The 5141-nt window shown below is 47.6% G+C and overlaps 1 protein-coding gene across 2 annotated transcripts in view; it reads right to left on the minus strand.

The window, feature by feature from the left end:
* Positions 1–4835: 4835 nt before the first annotated feature.
* Positions 4836–5141, minus strand: part of atp1a2a (ATPase Na+/K+ transporting subunit alpha 2a) — a 45908-nt gene continuing 45602 nt past the window's right edge. Inside the window, exon 25 of one of the 2 annotated variants that reach the window (XM_032532427.1) lies at positions 4836–4984. The gene's annotated coding sequence lies outside the window, so the exon portion shown is untranslated. The other variant, XM_032532426.1, reaches the window with a different exon arrangement.

The raw sequence follows: 5141 nt of genomic DNA on the forward strand, positions 1-5141 counted from the left end.
TTTGTACCACAGTTTCTTGTTAAGGCGCTGACACACCAACCTGATTATCGGTCATCGGACAGTCAGTGACTTGAGCCTGTTCGGTGTGTTCCGTGCCGTCGTCAGTCGAAAGAGCCGCCGGCCTTCATTTGGTCCAATTCAACATATTGGAAGGCGGGCAGTCGGACTCAATGGCCAATCTGATTGGTGGAGTGCTAACCCGGAAATGATAAGCAGAAGGAGCATGACTGACGCCTCTCAAAATCTGAAGAAAATCTTTTAAACTGACCTTTGTCAATCTGAAATGAAGACAGATTCAGCTGCTGCATGGCCTATTTCTAACTTAAAATGTAACTAATTTCGTAAAATATGAGATTGTATCAGTGGCGGCACCAGAGATTTCTTTTTGCTGGTGCTATGGGGTTGCTCAACGTTTCGGTGAGGGTGCTGTGAAATTTAAAGTTTTTATTTTGTATAGTCTTTGCCCTCTAAAGCCGTCACTATTGGGTTCATCCCTTCACGCATGCACAGTTGTGAAGATTTTCTTTCCCGCCCTTGCGTCTACACGGACCCAACTACGTCCACCAATGCTGTATATAACATGAGCAGACCCGTTGTTTGTTTCCTTATTTTTCTTCAAGCTAGCAGTATGAAGACCTCTACTTCCAGTGGTGTTCACCTCTGTTCCAGCTGCCGGACCGGCTACATACTGCCCTTGGATCTCCACCCCCACTGCCAGTCCTGCCTCGGTGCCGCTCACTCTGGCCTGGCACTCACCCCCGATGCCTCCTGCCAGCTCTGCGGCCGCCTGCCATATAAAGAGCTTATGGCAGGCGGCAGCCTTTCTGGCTTGTCAGGTTGTTGAGTAGTGGAATGGCCGCTGGGAAGACCGACAGGACCCCGTCAACACCCTTAGATCTACCGGAAGATGACGTCTTCGACGGGCACGGATCCACTGGCTCGACTCCCTCTGATAACGCCTCTGTCACCGGCTTTCCTGTCCCGTCCTCCCTGTTGGGAGGACTGGAGCTCATAACACCGGAGGATTACGGCATCTTGCTACGGCGACTGTCTCCGTCCCAAGAGAATAGCACCACACCAGCGGCTTTCTCTTCTTCTCTCCTCTGCAGTGGTCGGACTCCCTGCCCACCGCTAGGTTATTGATCTTGACCTGTGTGAATGCCGAGTAGCATTCCAATAACCCGGGAGATAGACGGTGGTTCCGCCACGGCGGCAGAGCCTGGCCTCCACCTCGCTTATGACCCTTTTCCATTAGAAGCCCACACCACCGTCTCCCCAGAACCAGGTCCATGCTTGCTTCACAAACCCGTACCAAGGCGGCTGCAGCGCTGAACAAAACTGTTTCTTGCTAGCATGTCCGCTAATGTGAATCTTCACCGCTCTCTCCCCATGCAGACGAGAGCAAGGTACCACTCTCTATGAACATAGATCCTTCTCTCCCCGGCTATGCCAGTGGGATAGGAGAGCTCTAGGTTGCTATGGCAACAAACAACATGTCAATCTCCATTGCTCTATGCAGTCAGCGGGAGCGAGTACCCACGCTCTATGAGCAGCGTCGTCCATACATGCTTCTCCCCCCGGCTATGCTGGCGGGATGGGGATAATGCTGACCTGGTGACTACTCCCGCTCGACACGGTGGTGACGGCCCAACAGAGCCCTACCATGGGCTGGACGACACATTCACACGTCTCGCTCAGCAGCAGAATGGGCTCTGCGTTCCCTGCTGACCATGTCTATAAACAACAAACAGACATGTGTGCGCGCGCTCTCAGTACACAGCGCAGCTTGGATAGCCTGACACACGTGAACTCATGGACGTAAAAGCTAAAAGATGCGCTTCACACTCCAGTTCACCTCCCCCTCGCCTCGCTTGGGGATGTGTTGGAGACAACAGTGTCATCTCAAGCAGAGACAGACGCCATAACGTCAGAGCAAGAGGAGTGCAAATACTGGGCTTCACCATAGACTGGCGAAAGGGTTCACTGGTCCCCGCACAATAGATAGTTTATCTGGGCTTGGACATAAACTTGACTGTCATGAGAGCCAGGCTGTCAGTGCCAAGACAAGACGCACTGATCCCACTGTTTCCCCGCACCACGCCACGCAGTGTCAACGCTGTCTGTGATGCGTCTCCTCCACATAAGGAAGATCCATTTCATTGCCACAGTCTCGATCTCATTCACCACAAGTGGCGAATGCTGACCACCCCTAATTCTCTTCACTCAGACCTGGCATACGGGGGAAACCCCCGGGCAATCGGGGTTACCCTTGGCAAGGGACATCTTACGGGAATGTACAAGCCACAGGCGATGGGAGGAGAACACTCACCTCCACCTCTTGCCAACAAAACTGCCTGGAAATGTCCGTGGTGCTGAAGTCTGATACACTTCACCACAGTGGCGGGGAGACATGTCTCAGACAACGTTACGGCAGCAGCATTCATAAACAGCTATTGGAAATAGCCAGACGCTTTCTGCTGTGGACCCACAGTCATCTGCTGTCCCTCAGGGCCGTATACATACCCTGGGTTTTGAACTGGGCAGCAGACCTAGTGTCAGGGAGAGGGCCTTCTCACAACGAGTGGAGATTGAATCTCACTAATGGTCAGAAGTTATGGAGCAGGTGCAAAGGTGCAGAGGTGGATCTGTTTGCCTCACGAGAAAACACAATGTGCGCACTGTGGTTTTCGTTGAGCACATGGGACAATCCACACCTCGGCATAGACGCCTTCTCCCACCCAGAGCCCTCCTATACGCTTTCCCCAGTCCCTCTGATCCCTTGCCTTCTGGAGTGCATCCAGGAGGAGAAACTATCAGCCATTCTCTGTGAGTGGCGTCGTTCAGACATCGCCCCCGCCCCCCACTCCCCACAGCGATATCCAAGCAGCTGTGAGGCAGGTTGCTGAGCAAGAACGCTGCAGAGACTAGCCTTGCCCCTGGAGTGGTGCGCGCCATCCAGGGCGCTAAAGCCTCTCTGCTACATGTTACACAGGGGGCTGGTGCACGGAGATGGGTGCAGATCTCTCATCGCGCCCCCTGCCTCTCGTGTTGACTTCCTCCAAAGATTAGTGGATCATGATTTGGCTCCGTCTACAGTCAAAGCCTACGCAGCAGCCATCCCATCCTGCCACGAAGAGGACAGTTTTTGCGCACCCCCTGGTAAAAAGCATATTTTAAGGGGGTCGGGCGACAGAAACCCGCCGCACGCTCTCTCACCCCCCAATGGGACCTAGACTTGGTGCTGTGAGCTCAGGGGAAGCCTCCTTTCAAGCCTGGCATAAGCCTCTCTCTGGCTGCTGTCAGTGAAAACGGCGCTTCTCCTTGCCCTGACGTCAGCCAAAAGTGTGATTGCTGCCAATTACGTCGTCCCCCCGCCTCATGACAGAGATGCAGAGGAGGCTTTCTTTTTACTGTTTGTGTCCGGCGCGTGCATTATCACAGTACGTTCATCAGCCACACACAGTTGCGGTTTATGCACTATAGGGAACACTTTCAAAACAGCATATGTCTCACTGGCTGTGCAAGGCCATCACCCAGGCTTGTACCACCTTATAAGGGTCATCTGTGTTTGCTCCACGTTGTTGTATTGAAAATAATCGGTTTGTTTTATTACTGTATTTATTTATTTTCTTTAAATATAAATGATATATATATATATATATTCATTTTTTTACACCACAGCAATTTCTATTCTGGGTGCTGAGGGGGTGCTATGGGAATCCCAGGGGTAGCTAGAGCAACGCCAAGCCCCTCCCTGGCGCCGCCTATGGACCGTTTTCTGATGAAGCCTTCACATGGTCTGGCTTTGAAATTCCGGCGAAGCCAGACCCCCGTGTATGGACAATATATTTAATCATAATTCAAATTGAAAGTCCAAAGAGAAACCAAAGCATGATCAAATTAAAAACATTATTATTTTACTATGCTACTAGGAAAAAGCATGCAATAATGGAATTTAAAAAAAGAAAAAGAAACTGAAAAACAAGTTAAAATTCACATTTTGATTTAACATTTGGCTTTTCCAATTTTGACTTAAAATTGGACTTTTTCCCATTTTGATTTAACATTTGACTTTTCCATTTTGATTTAACATTTGACTTTTCCCATTTTGATTTAACATTTGACTTTTCCCATTTTGATTTAACATTTGGCTTTAACATTTGGCTTTTTTCCATTTTGATTTAACATTTGGCTTTTTTCCATTTTGATTTAACATTTGTTTTTTTCCCATTTCTTCAAATGTTAAATCTAAATTCTAAATTCAAAAGATATTATTACTTTGCCTTTTTTTATTTCCTTTTCTTTTTTTAATTCAATTAAGGCATGATTGTTCCTAGTAGCATATTAAAGTAATAATGTTTTTAATTTTATCATGCTTCATTTTCTCTTTGGACTTTCAATTTGATTAACAAATAAATACATCCTCCATACACGTGACGCATTCGTCAAATCCGCTGCCGCTTTTCATTGTTTGGGCGACAGTATAGATTAGCGCCCCCTGCTGTTATGGAGACATATTACGTCTTGCACACGCGCAGAAAGTACGCTCAAGTAGCCATCTTAAGTGCGTTCCGAGGTACTTTTTCTACCAACTCGGGGAGGCGGTCCCTTTTCTGCCGAAGGTTGGCCGTCGGGTTGGTGTGTCAGAGCCTTTACTGTACTTATCGGCTGGCATATACGCTGATACTGATAAATCAGCCCTCACCAATACATTTGTTCTTAGTGTGGCCTGTGTAACATCAACTGATACACTTACAGTTGATTAATATTCTCTTCCAATATCAAAACTACTGACCCCAAAATCAGTGTATAACAATTAAAAAGATGGCCTAAAATATTTTGGAATACATTTTATTTGGCACATTACACACAATGAACGACATTTGGTATTCCTTTAGAGCCACACAGGCCATGATATGTCACTCTGGGAACAGTTTTTATAATGCACACAGGTACATTACCATTGTTTTGCTGGAAATGTTTTCTGAGAAAACAAAAAAGAAAAACTCAAAGCACAATCAAAAGCCTATTTTCAGCAGTATTTTTTTATGATAATCAGATTTGTGAACTGATCCATGCAATATTACAACTGACAGACACACACAGTTCTACCCTCACGATCTCACACACACACACACACA

This window comes from Etheostoma spectabile, chromosome 12 (genome assembly GCF_008692095.1).
Source record: "Etheostoma spectabile isolate EspeVRDwgs_2016 chromosome 12, UIUC_Espe_1.0, whole genome shotgun sequence".
NCBI lineage: Eukaryota > Metazoa > Chordata > Actinopteri > Perciformes > Percidae > Etheostoma > Etheostoma spectabile.